General features: G+C 42.6%; 1 protein-coding gene across 2 annotated transcripts in view; it reads left to right on the forward strand.

The window, feature by feature from the left end:
• The window catches only part of LOC119563996, a 371151-nt gene that overhangs the window by 159896 nt on the left and 191152 nt on the right, over positions 1–20103 (forward strand). The gene's annotated exons all lie outside the window — the stretch shown is intronic.

Below are 20103 nucleotides of genomic sequence, written 5' to 3' on the forward strand. Positions count from 1 at the left end.
TGGTTCTTGGTCTATCAAGAACCTGTATTTTTTACAAGATAAGTTATTGCAGGGATTTGTAACTTGGCAGTATAGCACTAGTTTCACTAAGGCTTTGTCTACACTACCACTTTTATCAGTAAAACTTTTGTTGGTAAGGGGTGTGAAAACAACACCCCCCGACCGACCGACTGACATAAGTTTCACCAGCCAAAGTGCTGGTGCAGACAGTGCTATGTTGGCAGGAGAGGCCTTACAGCGGCACAGGTCCGTAGTGTAGACCTAGCCTAAATATCCTTGTAGTGGGGTGGCTACCCCACTCCTGAAGAACAGGGCTTAAAAGCAGCCAAGCTAGGCTGATTGGAGAAGCAGTCACAGGTGTGGCCAGCTCAATTAGGGCCCAGCTGGCCCTGAGAAGAGGGCTGGGGGCCAGGAGCTGGAGGAATCTCACTCTAGCCCTGGAGTGGCTGCCTGAGAGGAAGGTACCTGAACTGGAACAATGCTGGGGAATAGGGCAAGGGAGCTGGGGAGCTCCAGCCTGGTAAAACCCCAGGCTGCAGGCCTTGTTGAAGGCCTACACAGGTACTGGGGCTACAGAGGTGCAGCCTGGGAATAGGCAGAGGCAGCTGGTCCTAACCCTTTGCCAATGATGAGTGGCCCTTACAGACTGCAGTCTGCCCCAGTGAGCGGGGGCTATATGATGACTAGCAGTAGCCACTGAGGCAAGGTGGGGGTAGAGGGTTGCGGGCTCCCCTGGGAGTGGAGACCCAGATCATGGGGGTACTGCTGGGGCAGAACCCTTAGGTAAAGGGGTCCGGGAGGGACACAGGGCCAGCAGCAGGCAAGACACCAGCCTGCAGAGGGCGCTCCGGGCTGGACAAGAACTAATTCCCAAGATGACCAGCAGGAGATGCTGCACCGGTGAGTCTCACCTCGCCACAATCCTAAACATGCGGGACTTTGGCTAAAGCTTACTCCCATCTGTTGCCCTCTGCCTCTTCTGTGTCAGTGTGCGTAATCTATCTAGCTACATACTTATCTAGATGCCTTTTTCTTGCATAGCCATTTTCCCACAACCTCATTGCATGTAAAGATTAGCTGGAGGGGAAATCCACGTAACTGGTGTCAGTACTGCCAGAATACCTGGGAGTAACTCAGTTGGCTAGGGTTGGTAGTTTGTCTCTTGAGAAAATGCCTGCTAGTCCAACTATCACCTTCTCCTTTACCAGCACAGGGAGAAAAGACACCAGGGAAATGTGAACATATAAGACCGGAAAATCTCCTGCTCCAAAACTATGTTGTGAGATATCATTTTCTAGGAAGTACCCTCCTAATGCACTCAGAGGAAAACACCATTCATACAGTTTTTCTACCGGTGGATCAGCTATGGCAGGGGGATATGTTGTTCAGCTGTAATATCCAGCACACAGATTGTACTTTTGCCAGCTAGCCAGATTTTTTACAGAAGAAGGACTAGAAAGTTGGTAGCTGTTTGTTAAATTACCTAATAGTCTCTATTGACTCCTGCCACTTCTTGGCCTTCCTTTGGTACGCTTTTCTTGGATTAGTGGGCATGGAAATTTCATTCACCTCAAATTAGTTTCTTTGCAGTGTTGATGGATGGCTATGTGCATCCTTCAGGTGAAGCTGCAGCACTGCAGTCAATGGGAGTTTCCTGAGTGTGTGGTTTCCTTGACAATCCCATTCATAACAATTGTCCTGGTAGAATTCACTACTTTAAAACAATGTTCAGTTTGGAATATTGCCTATTACTGTTGGTTGGGTTGTCAGGCCCTTGGTTTGTTTGCCACGGGGAGATTGGTTTGTTTGGCACAATGGCTCTTATATAGCAACTAGACACTCATTTTCAACCTCCATTAAAAATGTCACATTGTGATGCTTTGATAGAGTAACAGACTATTCCAATTACTTTCCTGAAGTTCTTCATAGTGCACCGCAGAATTTAGGGGCCACATTTGCAATGACAATGAAACCCCTTTATTCCATTCACATGTCACAAAGAAGCCAGACCCTGCCTATAACTGGCCAGATGAAAATCCCCTCTCTTCACTGGGGGAGACTGTCAGGTAGCACAAAGTCTGAAGAACTGGCTCCTGCACCAAGTGCCCTCTGCTCCCCTACCTCCCGGTAATGTGTTGGGGGAGGCAGTGGGGCAGAGTTCTGTTTTGCTCTGCTGATCTTCAGGTAGTACATAGTTATTTACACTGCTGGTCTAATCCTGGCTTGAGAATCAGGGAGCCACAATCCTCTCCTTAAGGCTTCCCTCACACTCCTGTGCTGAGTGAAGCTGGGATATAGGAGATAATCTGCCTCCTAAATGCCCTATTCAGGTGTAGAACATGAGCAGCTCTGTCCCAGTTTGTTTTTCTGTAAGGTGTTGGTGAAAGTCTCCCTCTCAGACTGTGAGACATGCACTTCTGCCACTGGGCTAGTGATTTAGGTGTGGGGTTGGCTAATCAGCATTTCATACTCTTATTTTAAGTTAGTCAGCCAGTCTATAAAAATGCTTTCATGTTCTTTTCCCTTGGTTTAGAAATAGGCAAAGAACTCTCAGTAAAGTTAAAGCTAAAAAATATGCTGATGAGGTTAGTCAATTCTGCTATTTCAGATGACTTTGCTCATGTTTTGTAATACTACATTTGAAAATAGGGCATATCAACAATCACATTACACTCATGTAATAGCAGCAGGTCCATACTGATTTTAAGGACTGTTCCTCATCATCATGTATCAGGTTTGCTGTATTTTCATACAATGTAAACAAGATGTCAATAATTGCATGTTCTTGATTTCCAAGTCCCCCCCCCCCCCAAAAAAAAAAAAAAAAAAAAAATCAGAGCCAAGATTTAAAAAACTGGAGGCCTAAAGTTAGGCCTATAAATATGTATTTAAGCCTCTGAATGAGTGGCATACTTTTTCAAACACCTGGAATACCTGCAGCTTCCATCTTTCTACTGTTGGTAGTGGATAAGGTACGTGCTAAAGATCCCAAGGATTAGGTAAATGGGCAGCCCTTGAAGGGCTTATTGCGTGACTTCCCCCTCCCAGCTACCTCTAGTGTCTGGCTCTAATCTGGGTGCACTCTCCACTGGTTTCCCCACTCAGAAGTTGATTATAATCCAGTGACCTTGTTCTGAATGTGAGGTTTCATTTTGCTAGCTTCATAGGATTTAGACTCGCAAGTCAATTTTCTCACCATCTTAGAGGTGCAAATTCTCCCATTTCCCTTGGGTTTGTTCTTGCAAGTCTAAGGAACACAGTTAGACTCACAGGAATAAATGAGCAGAGGCCTGTTCCCTGGAGCTGACATGCTGGGCAGATACTGCTTGGCATATCTAAAAATAGCTAGTTTGCTTTGAAGAGAGCATAGAGGACAGAAGCCTTTGGATTTATAAGGCTGTTATGACAGTAAGGTGCTGCTGTTTTTACCATACTGCATAATCCACAAATATGGGCCCAAGGGACCCAGTATGTCGGCTGCTCTCTTCCAGGTGCTCCTGCTGAGGTTAGGCTAGCACTCCCACGCTGCTCAGCAGCCTCCTGCTGCTTTTGCATGGTGCTGGTTATTGTGGTGCTGAAGCGACATCACCAGACGCAAGAGCCATCTGCTAGTTGCTGAAAGAGGGCTTTGCATTCAGAAGTGCTGATTCAGCATGGCAAGAGCTAATAGCCAGATGGGAGTAGGCAGAAGATTTGCTGTGGGAGAAATGGTGGCCTGACAGAGAGAGTAGGAGGACTGAAAAATAATCTAGGGAAGGGGAAAAGTGAAGAGGAGCAGAGAGGGAAAATGAGAGCTAGAGGAGAGCAGGGTCACCAGGAGACCCAGTCCGGAAGTTCCTAGAGTAATTTCGGCTTTCTACTAGTTGCTAATTGAATGGGCTAATTTAAAGTCTGGTTGACAGCCTACACCCAGAACAAAGTCTATATACTTATTGACAGTTAATTCCCATTAAATGCATTGAGAGTAGCTGAATGTGAGTTGGTTCATTAACATGTTTTTGATACTGTCTCGCATGACCTTCTCATAAACAAATTGGAAAATACAACCTAGATGGAGCTACTATAAGGTGGTTGCATAACTGGTTGGAAAATCGTTCCCAGAGAGTAGTTATCAATGGTTCAGAGTCATGCTGGAAGGGCAGAATGAGTGGGGTCCCGCAGGGATCAGTTCTGGGTCCAGTTCTGTTCAGTATCTTCATCAATGATTTAGATAATGGCACAGAGAGCACACTTGTAAAGTTTGTGACAGAACCAGACCAGTGGGGTGCAGGAGTCTGGTAGAAAGCAAATATACTGGCCGCTGGATGAACAGTTTTCATCTGAGTGACCAGAGCAGGGGCTACAATAGAGCAATCAAGAACCTGCTAGAACCAGTTAAGACAGGCAAGCTAATTAAGACACCTGGAGCCAATTAAGAACATACTAGAATCAATTATGGCAGGTAGACTAATCAGGACACCTGGTTTAAAAAAGGACCTCCCGTCAGTTAGTGGAGGGCGTGCAAGGAGCAGAGTGAGAAGGCGTGCTGCTGGAGGACTGAGGAGTACAAGCGTGATCAGGCTTCAGGAGGAAGGTCCTGCAGTGAGGGTGAAGCAGGTGTCGGGAGGAGGCCATGGGGAAGTAGCCCAGGGAGTTGCAGCTGTTACAAGAGACACTGTAGACAGTTGCAATCCACAGGGCCCTGGGCTGGAACCCGGAGTAGAGGGCGGGCCTGGGTTCCCCCCATTCCGCTCAACTCCCTATTTGAGACAAGAGGAGGTGACCTGGACTGTGTGTCCCACCAGAGGGGAAGGTCCCTGGCCTATCCCCTGACCCATTAGGTGGGTCAGCAGAGACTGCGGGGATCGTTCTCCTCCCTTTCCCCATGCTGGCCAGTGATGAGGTTAGCTGAGTGAATGTCAGGTTTGAGCCACTAGCAAAAGTGGCCAAACTGAGGGCGGCCGTGAATCTCTGAAGCAAGCAAATCTGCCAATAAGCGCAGGACCCACCAAGGCAGAGGAGGAACTTTGTTACAAGTTTGTGGACAATACGAAGCTGGGAAGGGTTGCAAGTGCTTTGGAGGATAGGATTAAAATTCAGAATGATCTGGACAAACTGGAGAAATGGTCTGAAGTAAATAGGATGAAATTCGATAAGGACAAATGCCAAGTACTCCACTTAGGAAGGAACAATCAGTTGCACACATACAAAATGGGAAATGACTGTCTGGGAAGGAGTACTACGGAAAGGGATCTGGGGGTCGTAGTCGATCACAAGCTAAATATGAGTCAACAGTGTAATGCTGTTGCAAAAAAAGCAAACATCATTCTGGGATGTATTAGCAGGAGTATTGTAAGCAAGACACAAGAAGTAATTCTTCTGCTCTTCTCCGCACTGATTAGGCCTCAACTGGAGTATTGTGTCCAATTCTGGGTGCCACATTTCAGGAAAAATGTGGACAAATTGGAGAAAGTCCAGAGAAGAGCAACAAAAATGATTAAAGGTCTAGAAAACATGACCTATGAGGGAAGATTGAAAAAACTGGGTTTGTTTAGTCTGGAGAAGAGAAGACTGAGAGGGGACATGATAACCGTTTTCAAGTACATAAAAGATTGTTACGAGGAGGAGGAAGAAAAATTGTTCTTCTTAACCTCTGAGGACAGGACAAGAAGCAATGGACTTAAATTGCAGCAAGGGCGGTTTAGGTTGGACATTAGGAAAAACTTCCGAACTGTGAGAGTGGTTAAGCACTGGAATAAATTGTCTAGGGAGGTTGTGGAATCTCCGTCATTGGGGATTTTTAAGAGCAGGTTGGACAAACACCTGTCAGGGATGGTCTCGATAATACTTAGTCCTGCCTTGAGTGCTGGAGACTGGACTAGGTGACTTCTCGAGGTCCCTTCCAGTCCTATGATTCTATGTTTTTAAAGGAAGCTGCAATGGAGACCCTGTTCTCAATTTCTTAAAAGACATTTTTCATTGAGAACAAAAATAACTGCTGTTTACTCCATCTGTTTAAATATAGTAGGCTCAATGCTGCAGCCACATTGTACACTTGCGGTCATTTCAGTGAGTTTAGTGGGAGCTGCTTGTAGGAAGCTACAGGAGAGTTGGGCCCACTCTAAATATTCACCCAGTTCTTGCATATCACTAAAGAACAACATTGATGCTCATCTTTAGAGGTCACAGACAAGTAACGGTTTGGTTCACTGGGAGGCCAGCTACAGTTTCGAGATGGTGCAGTCCCATTTAGAGCATATTGCAGCAATCCAAGTTAAGGTAATCTAAGGTTACAAAGGCCTGAATCATTGTGATGAGGTCCACATAGCTATGAAGAAAGGACCCAGTCTTTTTGACAGATGCAGGGGATTCAAAGCATATTTGGCAACCACTGCTACTTGGACATTCAGGCACAGATGGGAATCCAACAAGACGCCTAAGCCATCTTTGAGTGTGTCTTAAAAAAAACCCCAACAAACCTACAGGCACTTCAGGAGTTAAAGTGCCTCATGGCTAAACAATATATATAAAATATTAATAGCCAAGTTGAATATTTATATTGTAACTGGAAACCTGTTCTGATTTCTCAAAATAAAAAACTAGGGACCAAATTCTCCTTAGATAAATATGTAAAATTCCCATTGCTCCCTGGGAGGAGGATTGACGGTTGGATTAGTAAATTTATAGGCTTTTCCACCTGCAGTCCCAATTTACTAGCTGTGGCAACAGTAACATTCTCTTGGTTATGGTTATGTGTCTCTTCCTAGAATTCTTGTCTCTGAGAAACATTAAACATTCCCGGGTTTTGTTTTATTGTTATATTTGGGGATGGCGCAATACTAAACTCCAGCTATCAGCTCACAGACCTCTACGCTCTGAAGGTTCAGGGTGTCTTTAATAATTTTTGAGCTAATTTTCTTTGACTTGCACAGAATTTATCAGTAGATTTGAAGCTCCCTTTAAATGTGCAATTTTCTGTAGCCATCCAGGCTTGAAAGTTTCTTAAGGAGCTCCAAATGCTAAACCTTCTAAAATCAAAAGGAATGACTCAAAGGTCATTATTACCCCCAGAACATAGTGGTTCCTATTTTATTACTATTAAGTAGGATTTAGCTCTATTTTATTAAGGCTATTTTTACAGCCATGTTAGAGGTTAATGCATTTCCCACATAATCTACTGCCTTGCTTACTAAATGTTGAACTCATTAAAGCCAAGTAATACATAGTGAAATTTTGTAGATAAAGTGATATATTAAATACCTGTGAAGAGTTAAGGACTGAGAGTGTCTAAGAATTTTAATTGACAGGAAGGTGAGTGTAGTGGAACCTGCCCCAAACAGCCTTTGCAGTGTATTCTAAGGGAAAGGGGTTAGAGTCTGGACTACTCTGTTCTCTGGAGAACCCTGAAGGTGCCTTTGGAAAGGTGACACACCTGCCTAGTCAGAGGATGAGGATTATTTATGATTTGCATTTCGGTAGTGACCCAAAACCCTAATCAGGATTGGTGCCTCATTGTGCTGGTGATACAAATACACAGCAAGACAAGACTGTGCCCCAAAGGTCTTGTACTCTAATATGAAAACAGACACGTGAGCGTGGCAAATAATTGGAGAGGAGGGGTGTTTATGGTGTGTCATCTCATATTTGCTCCTTAGCCACAAACAATTAGTGTCTGTAGGTGTCCCCAATTAGTGCAGAGATGTCTGTCTCCACATGTGCTAATTACAACAACAATGAATTTGGGCACAATGATCCCTTTCGCCTTGTGTCTCTCTCTGTCTCTTTCGTGAGATGGGATGATGCCCAGTTACCAGAAACTGGGATTGGATGACAGGGGATGAATCACTTGATAATTGCGCTGTTCTGTTCATTTCCTCTGTAGCATCTGGCACTGGCCACTGTCTGAAGACAGGATACTGGGCTAAATGAACCATTGGTCTGACTCAGTTTGGCCATTCTTATGTTCTTCTGTTCTCTGGCCAGATCTAGAATTTAGCACATCTCGTTGGTTTGGAGGCAACCACCAGACACTGGAATCTAGCCCTGTTTGTGAGCACGTGAGTGGAGTAGCTGTGCCAGTGAGGAACAGTTATCTTCTGTACATTTCAACTGTACAAAGTGCAAATGCTAAAGAATTGGCATTGAAAGGGTTGGAAATTTGTGCGGTTCGCTAAATCCTTTTCTGGTCATCTGAACCTGAATTCAGAGGCATCCACATAGGGCTTTGAGGGTTATAAGAATTGAGACAGAACTGGTACATGAGAAATAATGAGCTTACCTCAGTGTACCTCTGGGGCAACTCACCCCACCACATAAAGGTTTTCACACTAAAGCAGAACATCATGTCTGCTGCAGTTTCTTATTACTTGTGACATGACATGACATTACATTTCTGAACATTGTAATTTCATGTAACACAACGACCTAGTTTTAGAGTAAAAGCTAGAATACTGTGAATCTAAAAGTGTTTCTTGCCTAGTTTCCTGGGTTCTTTAAATGAAATACGAAACCTTAGTTTGTGTGACTAAGTGATGGTAAAACAGGAGTCCAGAGCTTGGCTTCTCTACTTTTCCCTAGTAGACTGAAAAGCTCACCAAAATGTTCTTGTGGCTGAGGCAAACGGTTTAGTCTAAACACACACACTAATCCTTATCCAAGAATCCAATACATATATTTAGATTTTGATCTTGATAACAACACCTAGCTGTTACATAATACCTTTCATCAGGAGACCTTAAATGCTTTACCAAGAAGGTCAGTATCATCACCATTTTACAGTTGCGGAAACTGAGGTGAAGTGATTTGCCCTAGGTCATCTAGCAGGCTGGTGGCAGAGCTGGGACAAGAACCCAGGTCTCCTGAATTCTAGCTGAGTGTGCTATCTAGTAGGCCACATTGCTTCTCACCCAAAGACTGCTCCTGACCCACCCATGTCCTCCAAAGCCCATAATAGCTTGGCCCTTGGCAGACGCTTTTTAAAAACACAAGAACAGGAGATAAAAAGTAAAAAATTGACTAAAGGATCCACTCCTCTTTCTCCCACACATCATTTGATCACTTGTCATGTTACCGGTGCATCTTATCTCCACTCTGCCCAACTTTCCTACTAGATGAAAATCCCACACTCCATTACCTCAGTCCCTGCCAATGCCTGTTCAGACATGTGGGCTTTGCAGTAAGCCCAGAAGATCAACAGAGTCATACAAGCAACTGCTATTGGGCAAATTCTGCCTTCTTGAGATGTGATTGAGGCCAGAATTTGGCCCTCGTATTGCACAGTGAAACACAACCCTTATGATGCAATGAAACTGTCCCTTTAAAATTCCAGTAGACAAAAAATATTAGACCTCAGAAAGGAGATATTCTCCTTTGTAGCTATGGGAAACCTGAACACTGTTACTCTCTTATGAGGCCAGCATCAAATTGTTTGCAAATAGATAGATGGTTTGAAAAGGAACAGGAGAGTTTAATTAAGGAAATGCATGTGAAACAACTCTAGTAATTCAGAACATGCGGTTTCAGTGAACTTAAGTGCTAAATCTGACATTCTTTTTTATTGAGGCTATATACCCTGTCTGAACAGCTGGGCTCAGGAACAGTGATTAAAGAAGAGTCCATGAAGGTGCTGATGATTCACCTTCAAGCCCATCCATATTCCCTGGCATTTGATTTGGAACCTTCCTTTCTGATCAAGAGCACAGGCCTTGTGAAGGCAGTTTGAGAAAGGAGCCTAATCGCGTTCACAGCCTAACCCTTACATATGCTGCTGTGTCCTGAATGCCACCACTCTCCACATTTTCAGGCATCCAGTCTGCTGGGAGTAGAGCTTTGCTGAATGCGTATGATGACTGAGACCTGATCCGAATGTAGACTATCATCAGTCACTGGATTGTTTTTAGACTTGCCCGGATGATTTTTAAAAATCCTTAGTAGGATCTGTTTTTATTCACGGACGTCTTACTAAACCGTGTTCAATCCAGAGGATGATGCACGAGCACCAACAGTCTTCTGCAGCCTCCGCCATCACTCTTTAGGTCAGCAAGTGATTGGACATTGGCATTGCTGGCCCAGAGTTTTGAGGCTGACACTTGCTCCTCCTGATCCATCTATGAAACAGTTCCTCTTTCCCAAATACTTTCTGTTATAATCACTGTTTGGCTAGGAGTGGGCCTGCTCCCCCTCTTTAATGGTGTCATGCTACATTTTGCTTGGCTTTTCATATGGTATATTTGATGGTTTAATTATTGTTTGTGTGGTATTGGGTTATTTGCTGTGTCACAACGCCATGGCAGGGCCTGTATAAATATTTATCAAAATAATTAGAATACACAGGAAAGGGTCTGAATGTCTCTCTTACAGTAACTGCTAAGAGATGTTTGTGTTTTACACAAGCAAAATTGAGCAGTTATGCCACTATATAAATCCATATTATGCCCATGCCTTGAATACTGCATATGGTTCTGATTATCCCATCTCAAAAAGATATATTAGAATTAGTAAAGGTAGAGAGAAGGGCTAAATAAATGATTAGGGGTCTGGAACGGCTGCCATATGGGGAGAGAGTAAAAAGCCTGGGACTGTTCAGCATGGGAAAGAGACAGCTAAGGGGGGAGATGACCGAGGGCTATAAAATCATGGAGGGTGTGGAGAAAGTGAATAGAGATGTTACTTATCTCTTCACATAACAGAAGAACTAGGGGTCACCTGATTTAAATCAATCTGCAGCAGGTTTAAAACAAGCAAAAGGAAACACTTCTTCACACAACGCACAGTCAACCTGTAGAACTTGTTGTCAGGGGATGTTGTGGAGGCTGAAAGTATAACTGAGTTCAGAAAAGAATTAGATAAATCCGATGATCATGATGGTCCCTTCTGACCTTATAGTCTGAGAGTCAAAATTAATGGAGGATAGGTGCATCAATGGCTCTTAGACAAGACATCTTAGACAAGATGGTCAGGGATGCAATCCCATTTTCTGAGTGTCCCTAAATCTCCAACAGCCAGAAGCTAGGCCTGGACAACAGGGGTTGGATCATTCGAAATGCCCTGTCCTGTTCCTTCCCTTTAAAGCATCTGGCACTGGCCACTATCAGAAGACAGGATACTGGGCTAGATGAACTATTTGTCTGATCCAGTATGGCTGTTTTTATATTCTTATGTTCTTACCCATTGATGAAAATGTGGCTCAAAATTTGAGTTTGGTGATGATGGTTTGGGGAATTTCTAGTTATTGGAAAAGATTCTAGTGTTGGGATCAGGGAAAGTAAAATCATTTCTGCAGTCTCACTTTCACCTGTGAGGCTGAATTTTGCTTTCCAAAGATCCTTATATTTCATGTTAGTGGGGGGTGGGGACTAGCAAGGCAGTGCATGGGTTGGAGAAGTGAGGTTGAAGATAAATTTAAGATACTATTTTCAGAGTAACAGCCGTGTTAGTCTGTATTCGCAAAAAGAAAAGGAGTACTTGTGGTACCTTAGAGACTAACCAATTTATTTGAGCATGAGCTTTCATGAGCTACAGCTCACTTCGTCGGATGCTATGACACTTCTCCATGGAGCTCACACATCCATCGGCTTCTGAAATGATGCTCAGGATGAAATAGTGAGTTTATCAAGTGGGAAAACCATGTCCTCTCTATTATTGGAGAATTATTAAGAGAGCCTGTGTGTGTGTGTTTGGTTTGTTACCTTGTAAAAGAAAAAATTCCCCAACAAAATCCCCAATATAACAGCCACAATTCAGGATTCAGTCTGGTTGTGGTGCAGCGGGTGGAGTAGCAGTGATAGTTCTCACAGCTGCAGCACCTTCTCTATGCGTTTCCTGGATTTGGAGTGACAGCTCTTCAGGTCCTTCAAAAGAGGTTTTTGCACTGGGCACGATTGGTACAGAAATAAGGCTCCTCTGATTGCTTACTCCAGGAGGAGGGCTGTGCTTTGCAGCAAGCCTCCAGCCTGTCACTTGTGTAATAAACAAAAGGGTGGACATTGGGCACCAGGGCTACGATGTAAGTGGGTCTGAGAACGGGTGATTAGTTCCTTTAGGCTTCTTTGTCCAAGTTCTCCTTCTCCATGTAATGGCTCGCTCCTCAAAATTGTTTGGGTTAATAAAGGGGGCTCTCGCTCCTTAGGTCTCTTTCTTCTTAGCTGAACTGTTGAACATATCAGAGTGAGGTCCTGAGCTCCTATCACCTACTTTCCCTCTGTACTTTTCCCAGATTGGAATAGCTTTCTATGAATGTTAGATAGTTTTGGAATTGCTATGGAGAATCCACATTAAGATTTTTTTTTCAGTGGAGAGCAATCACCAGTGTCTGTCTGTCATCTCAGAAAATCAATGGCTGACACAGCTATTTGTAGAGCACCCATGACTTGTAGTATCTAAGTACCACAAAGCCTCTCTTCTGAAACTTCTATAACAGAAGATGCAAATTGCCCATAAATGATACTGAATGTTGTCAAGTCTGTTGATGAAAATCATTCCGAAATTATTCGGAAGCGTCAATGAGTTTCTGGTGTTGAACAAGGAGATAGAAAGGCAAGGGGTGTGTGTGTGTAAAATGTGCCCTTGTACCAGACACATTTGAAAAAGTGGTGTAAAGACAGTGTATGGTGAGCAAGAGTCAAAACAGAGGCAGCAACTGCCATGTTGATTTGGTCTAGAGCTCATACTGAAGATGCTTTGTAAAGACTGATAGCATCATCTCTTGGTGTATGACAAGATCTTTTAGTGTCTTGATTTTGTATTTGTCAGCCTTGTACTGCTTGACTTGCTTCATTTACTTTTATGGCAGTGCTTGTGTGTTATTGAATTAAGTGATAATAACACTGTTATGCTGTTTTATGAGGCAATAATCCAGTTCCTGAGTGTGGAATCAACGAGGCCAAAGACTGTGTAGTTAATCCTGATAAAGCAACCGGATTATTGCTGAGTAAAGCAGGGCTGTGGTCCTGTTAGCACTTTTTACAACTGCTTCAAAAAGATGTAATATAACTGAGAGAAACAGCTGGGGAGTGACAGGGATAAGCAGGCTAGGGGTGTTGGGGAAGGGATGGGGAGGCTGGGGTTCTCAAGCAGAGAGTCAGGTTACACTCCAGAATCATTCCAGTTCATTCTTCTGTGTCACCCACTGGTGAGGAGTTAAAGATCTGGAAAAGTTCAGGGACCTTTAACACGTGGATGAATTTGATGATGAGTTCAGGGAAGTCCCCCAAATTAATATCCACAATATTCCTCCTGCCATGGGGACAGGTGCTGAGAGCCTACTTCCAGAGGGTAAAGTTTCAATTGTCAGGCCACAAAATGAAGGCACCTGGATTAAGAACCCCTCAAGTCGTCTTAATCCCATGAGAGACGTGAAAAAGCCGATCACAAAGAGGGCTCAGCTGCCATTTTCTCACCTTTCCCACCTTTAAATCTGCCCTGCCAGACTGCTTGGGCACAAAATAAAGGAGAGGGGAGGGAAGCTAACAAGAAATATGCTCTGGGTGCAGGAAGTGAACACATTTTATCAGTGAGGGATGGACACTGAAGAATCTAGCACTGAGTTACCACAGTGAGGGCATGTTGATATCTAGATAGATAGTTCAGGTCATGTGATTGACACCAATGAGTTTAGATTAATAGATGCATAGATTCTAAGGCCAGAAGGGACCATTATGATCATCTAGTTTAGGGAAAACTCCCAGATTGAGGGCAAGATTCTACTGCACTTACCTGAGGTTTTCATAGTGTGTTACATGGCTCCATGGCCTATGACTCTAACTCAGTGTTTTTCAGGGTCACTAGCGAAGTCAGAAGAAACTAATATTTCATACAGACAATTTTTTGTTTATATTTCTCTGTGTAGCGTGCACTGAAATGTAAGTATAATATTTATATTCCAAATGATTTATTTTATAATTATATGGTAAACATGAGAAAGTAAGCAATTTTTCAGTAATAGTGTGCTGTGACACTTTTGTATTTTTATGTCTGATTTTGTAAGCTAGTCGTTTTTAAGTGAGGTGAAACTTGGGGGTATGGAAGACAAATCAGACTCCTGAAGGGGGGTACAGTAGTCTGGAAAGGTTGAGAGCCACTGTCCTAAACTCATTCCAAGTTTGCAAATGTTTATAAATCATGAAGATGTTAATGGCCCATATAGTCTTCCATTCCACTCAGAGGGCTTCACATGTGCAGGCCAAAGGGAAGGAAAGGTTTTTAAACATCAGACTGTAAATATTGAAAGGGTATAATGAGTTACCACATGGTTAGACTTTTAGGGAAGAGCTAGTCCTTTAGAATTATTTCTCTGAGGAGTCCTGGGGTTCTCAGAACAGTTCTCTCAATCTGAGTGCCCAAGGAATAGTTTTATAACCTGGGATTGGGTGAAGGAGTCATCACACATAAATATCAACAGTGCACAAAAAACCTACTATGTTCACTTTTAATACTTTTTGCAATGGCAGCATAATATATCTATGCTGTATGGAGAAGGCCAATGTGCAGCCCCTATCCTCCCACCACTCCCAGGTAAGGCATGAAAAATTCTTAAGTGCATTGCAGACTTCCCCAGTTACTAAGCATGATAACAAGTGATTCTGGAATTGTAATACATTGGGGAGAATTGCATCTTAATGGTTCTTGCTCTCCTGCTCCAATCTCAGTTGATTAGTGTCTGGAGAGTAGAGAGGTATCGTGTGGCTGAAGACTTGTTGGAGATTTCCAAAACTGATTATATTTCCTTGTTGTCAGGGTTTGTTTCTGTATTTATAAAAAGAGCATGGTAAATGTTATAAAGGACTTCAATACTGTGTGTGTGTGTGTGTGTGTGTGTAAATAAAACACGCACAATTTAGATATTTCTTTCTAAGTATTCATTTATTGATGATGTCGTCTGGCAGGCTAAGGTCAAATACCTATATTCTCATGGTAAAATCTGGTAGTCTCTTACAATCTACACAATCATTTACCATTATGTCACAAGTACGCTGCATGGGAACGTGTGACTGAGGTCTTGAGAGGAATGCAATAACTAGTCTTGTAAGGATTCGATTTTTATCAGTAAATACCAGTTTCACCATGTACACACACTGACAAAAAATAGTCCCAGAGCTACTTATCAAAATTTTCAGATAGGCAAAGTAAAAAAAAAAATGCTGCTTGAGAACTTTTATTAGAGTTTGATTTAAGGATATTTGCATTATATATTTTCATGTGATATTGAGAATTTGTGTTTTAACAATTATAAAGCTTTAACTTTTTGAATCTCAATGTCTGTCATTAAATAATTATCAAACCCACCCCATAATTTCCCACAACTGAAAATTTAAATTAATATCCATGCTCATTTTTAAAATTTTATCTGTCAAAATTATTTTTAAAAATGGAATTCTGCCAAGCCTTGTGATGATGCTTCGGAGTTCCTAATGCAGGGTATCTCAGTGGGCACTTCTATATCTGACACATTGTTACAGATGCACTGCATGAAATTTGGAAGATATTGAAACAGACAGGCACCTTCTATTGCAGGACCGTAAAAACGGAAAGATTAACAGGGACCCAGTGAACATGAGGTGGCTGGTGCTGATTATATTCAAAGATGCATTAGCACAACCCATATGATATGTATATTTGCATTAAAGCCCTTTGTTTCTGTCTCATAGAATTTGCTCCGATTGTCCCTGGGGTAGGTGGAGTGGGGACAATGCTTATGCCAGTACTGAACCCAGACACGTTACTTCAATATCCCCCAGGAGTCAGTAGGTAAAAGAGATTTACTTTCAGTCCCTGGCCAAGCATGGAAGGGACAGTGCTGTTCTGCTCAGTTTGGTATGATGGAGAGACCATTTCCCTGTTCCTGATAATAGCTTGTGTTGCTGCTGTTACAGCTCTGCTGTGCATTGTGAAGTTATTCTGCAGCTACCAGTTCTTCTTTTTGCTTTTGATAGTTAATAAAGCTTTTTATTGAACAGTCAATGAACAAAAAGGGAAAAGAGGAAAATGACTAATCTTTAAAAGCCTCAACTAGCATCAGTGTGTGTGTTTGTGGCTCTCCTGGCAGAATTCCTCATGTGGCAGTTGGCACAGTTACTGAAAGCCAAAGGAAAAGAAAATAAAGCACAAGAGAACTGCAAAGTTGATTTAAAAAATAGGGCTTCAGCTTATTTTTAGTAAATAAAATCCAACGAAGTATGATTCACAGAGTCTCATTTTCTGGGGAAAGAATATAGTTTTCAGAAATTCACTAAGTTTAGAGGCAACATCTCAGTGGTTGCGCTAAGATTTTGGGGCCTTTAGAAAGAAATCCTGAGCTATTCCCAAAGGGTTCAGTGTGGTTGTGGTGTCTTGGCAAAATAATTGGAAGAGCTAACAGAAACATGCTTGCATAATGCAGGGCCCCTCAGGCCAATGCCCCAACAACACTGTAATTAAATCCACATCTGCTTCTGCAGTAGCTTGCCCAAAAAATAAGCAGCCAATCAGAATCTGTTAATGGGCATATTAATGAAGCCAATGGAGCAGTATTCAAGAGGGACAAGGATTTATTATTCTTGCTCTTTACATTTTAAAGGTGCAGAATATCTCATTTCCAGGCATTATATCAATAATGTAGAGTCTTCTATGAGCAATAACAGATGAATAGGGCACTTTTCATCGGTAGATAATGTAGTCAAAGTGGAGTTGATTCTAGCTCACAATGAAAATTTGTCATCTTAAAAGATCAAAATATTTTTGTTTCTGACGAGAATATATTTTTAAACTCTCTTGGAAATCTGTTTTCTAAAGGGAGGGGAGAACAAAGTGCAATTAGCTAGGATAGCTTTTTAGCCTTTTTAAACCAAAACAGAAGCTTTCTTCACCTTTGCACAGGATATGGTCTAATAACTGTATATTTTGTATATTCAATTACTAGTGTGGGGTTTGTGATCAATAAACAAAAGCCAGGAGAGAGACTATTTAAAAGGCTGCAATGCCATTTCTAACTCTTTCCTTTGTGCCTATGTATGCCAGCAAAAACGGTAAAATCACCCGCATGGGCAGACTCCTGAAGAACCTCTGAGCACATTCCCTAGGGTGAGAACACTTCCTGGTTTTGGGGACTGTAAATATATCCCTAATTGCACTTTGATTATGTTGTTAGTGTTTGCTTAATGTTTAACCTACTGTTTCCCACTCTGGCTTTCTTGCCTTCATTCCATAAATTACCCTCTGCATTAGACACTCCCTCCTTCTCTTCCTTTACTCAGTAATGCCCTCTCCTGTTTTGAAGCCCTCCTTAAAACTCTTTTAATCCAAGGCCTAGCAATGATGATCCACAAATTACTGATTATATACACAAATTCAAACTAACCTGAGAGGTGGAAAGCAGAACCTGTTGGAAAGCCTAACCACTAACCTGTGTTTCATTTCTGCTTGTCTATGAGGACTGTCTCATTCAGTTTGTAAGCTTCTTCAAGTTAGGAATGGTGTTTTACCATCGGTTTGTACAGCACCAAGCAGGTGCTCAGCAAATAAATAAAAATACATTATTCTAATAACATTAACTCACAAATGTAGTGGGCACTTCGACCTGAGCATTGGTGAAAGAGGCTGAGCAGCTGTATACATAAACATATCATAGACTCAGAGACACAATAGTGGGGGGGGGCAGAAATAGTCTCCACTGCAAATGGAATAGAGCCATTTTATGACAGCGATGGGGGCTATGTAAGTACCGAGACATGGAAAAGCTCCCAGAGCATCCAGTTGGGCCCTCCTCATTTTGTAGGACTGCTCACCACCATTCCCTTTGTTGTCTTGCCTAACTTGTTCATGAATCTCTGCAGTGCTGGTGGCTTGACCAATTTCCATGACAAATCTGTTTCACTGTCCAGTTGTGCTGTTAAGTATTTTTCCTAACGTTGAGCCTAATTTATTCTTTACGTAGCTTCATGTCACTGTATGACTCCATGTTATTGTCTTGATACAACTCAGATAGCCAGTTGCAGGGATTCTCAAGCTTTTCATAGAGTGGATGCATCCTGTGGATCGTACTGCAAGGGTTCATCCCATCCTGTTTACAATCACATAATATCCTTGTGGCAACTACAGCAACTACTTCCATGGAAAAAACATCATCAGGAAAATATTTAATCTACTTTTAGCTGGTTTAAATGGGATTGAGCAGCTAGGAACAAGGAGCAGAGGCAGCACCATGTCACTAATCAGCTCTCTGTGGGCCATCAGCAAGTGCTCCACAAACTACAACTGGCCCCTGGACCACAGTTTACGAACTGCTGGTTCTATTCGATTCACACCTATTTAAAGTCTCTTCTTCCATTTACATGACTCTCACTATGTGAGAACTCCCCATCCATGAGAGGACAGGTTTTTTTGGACCTTAAACAAAATGCATCATGTACTCTGAGTCTCCTGGGGAAGGCATTCACAAAGACATTGCAGCAAAGAATGAAGAGGTATGTGGAAGAGGTGCTTGCAGAGGAACAGGCCAGATTTAGACCAGGACAAAGTACAATAGATCCGCTATTTGAATTAAAATAGGTGTCAGAGAAGTACATAGAATACAACCAAACCTGTTACAACAACTTTATAGACTTCAAACAGGCTTTTGATAGCATTTGGCAGAAAGGGTTATGGCAAGTTATACATACATGGCAATACATACCACAGTGCAAGAAATAGAGGAAGACAAAAAGACGTTGGATAGACACAGTGAACAATGACATAGAACAAAAAGGTTAAAAAGTGAATGAAGCTATGAAGCTGGTACAAGATAAAAAGCGGTGGAAAGTCTTCATTCATCCACATCATCACTGTTGAGCTGGCAGACAAGAAATTAAAGAAGACTACACACGTTCACTCCAGTGATATCTTCTATATCAATTATGACAGGATCGGGCCAGATGGCTCTAGGAGAGTAATAGAAGGCAGATATATTAGCCCCAGGCTAAGTAGGTCCCTTTTTCCTGGGTAAGGTAACAGGGAAGGTTCCAGAACAACCAGGAACCTTCTGGAGACAATTAAGACAGGCTGATTGGCTGCAGGTGTTCTAATCAAGAAGCTGCTAGAATCAATTAAGGCAGGCTAATCAGGGCACATGGGTTTTAAAAAGGAGCTCACTTCAGTTTGTGGTGTGCGTGTGAGGAGCTGGGAGCAAGAGGCACTAGGAGCTGAGAGTGAGAATGCGGACTGTTGGAGGACTGAGGTGTACAAGCATTATCAGACACCAGGAGGAAGGTCCTATGGTGAGGATAAAGGTGGTGTTGGGAGGAGGCCATGGGGAAATAGCCCTGGGAGTTGTAGTTGTCGCACAGTTGTTCCAGGAGTCACTCTAGACAGCTGCATTCCACAGGGCCCTGGGCTGGAACCCGGAGTAGAGGGCGGGCCCGGGTTCCCCACATATTCTCCCAACTCCTGGTCAGACACAGGAGGAGTCAACCTGGACTGTGGGTTCAGAAAAATAGCCAAGCTGAGGGCTGCTGTGAAGCTCCAAGGCAAGCAAATCCGCCAATAAGCGCAAGACCCACCAAGGTAGAGCAGGAACTTTGTCGCACAATATATTTTAACTCAGGTTTTAAAATACATATTATGTAACTGATGCACTAAAAAGGTGCAGCTGAATTTGCAGTGGAGACTATTCTAAAAATGCTAAACGGTTAGGTAGAGACTAGAGAATCTATCAGATCACAGCAGTTACCAGAACTTTGTTCAGTGGCACAACTTTTTATGATAAATCGTCAGACAGATTTTGGTCTATTGCTTTTGAAAATGATTTGAAGAAAATGTTTCCCCTTCAAACTTTGCTGGTTCATACATCCCAGTATCGGAAGAAAGGAGAGGAGAGGCCATAGCAGAAAGATTGGCCACATTGTGGTATATATTGTAACACACTGAAAATATTACTACTCTTTATTAATAACAATACTTACTGATGGAATGGGACTTCCGGGATTGCGTCTTTAGTCTGTTAGGGCTGTAGCTAAAGACAACAGAGCTATATATTCACTGCATTTCTTGGAATCTTTGCTAAGGGTCTGCTTTGCCTCTATTGAAACTCCTGGCAAAACTCCCAATGACTTCAATGCGAGCAGAATTGTCCCCAGTCAGTTAATGTTTGTTCAGGGATTGACAGTTATAAAATCT

The sequence above is a fragment of the Chelonia mydas genome, chromosome 19 (genome assembly GCF_015237465.2).
Source record: "Chelonia mydas isolate rCheMyd1 chromosome 19, rCheMyd1.pri.v2, whole genome shotgun sequence".
NCBI lineage: Eukaryota > Metazoa > Chordata > Testudines > Cheloniidae > Chelonia > Chelonia mydas.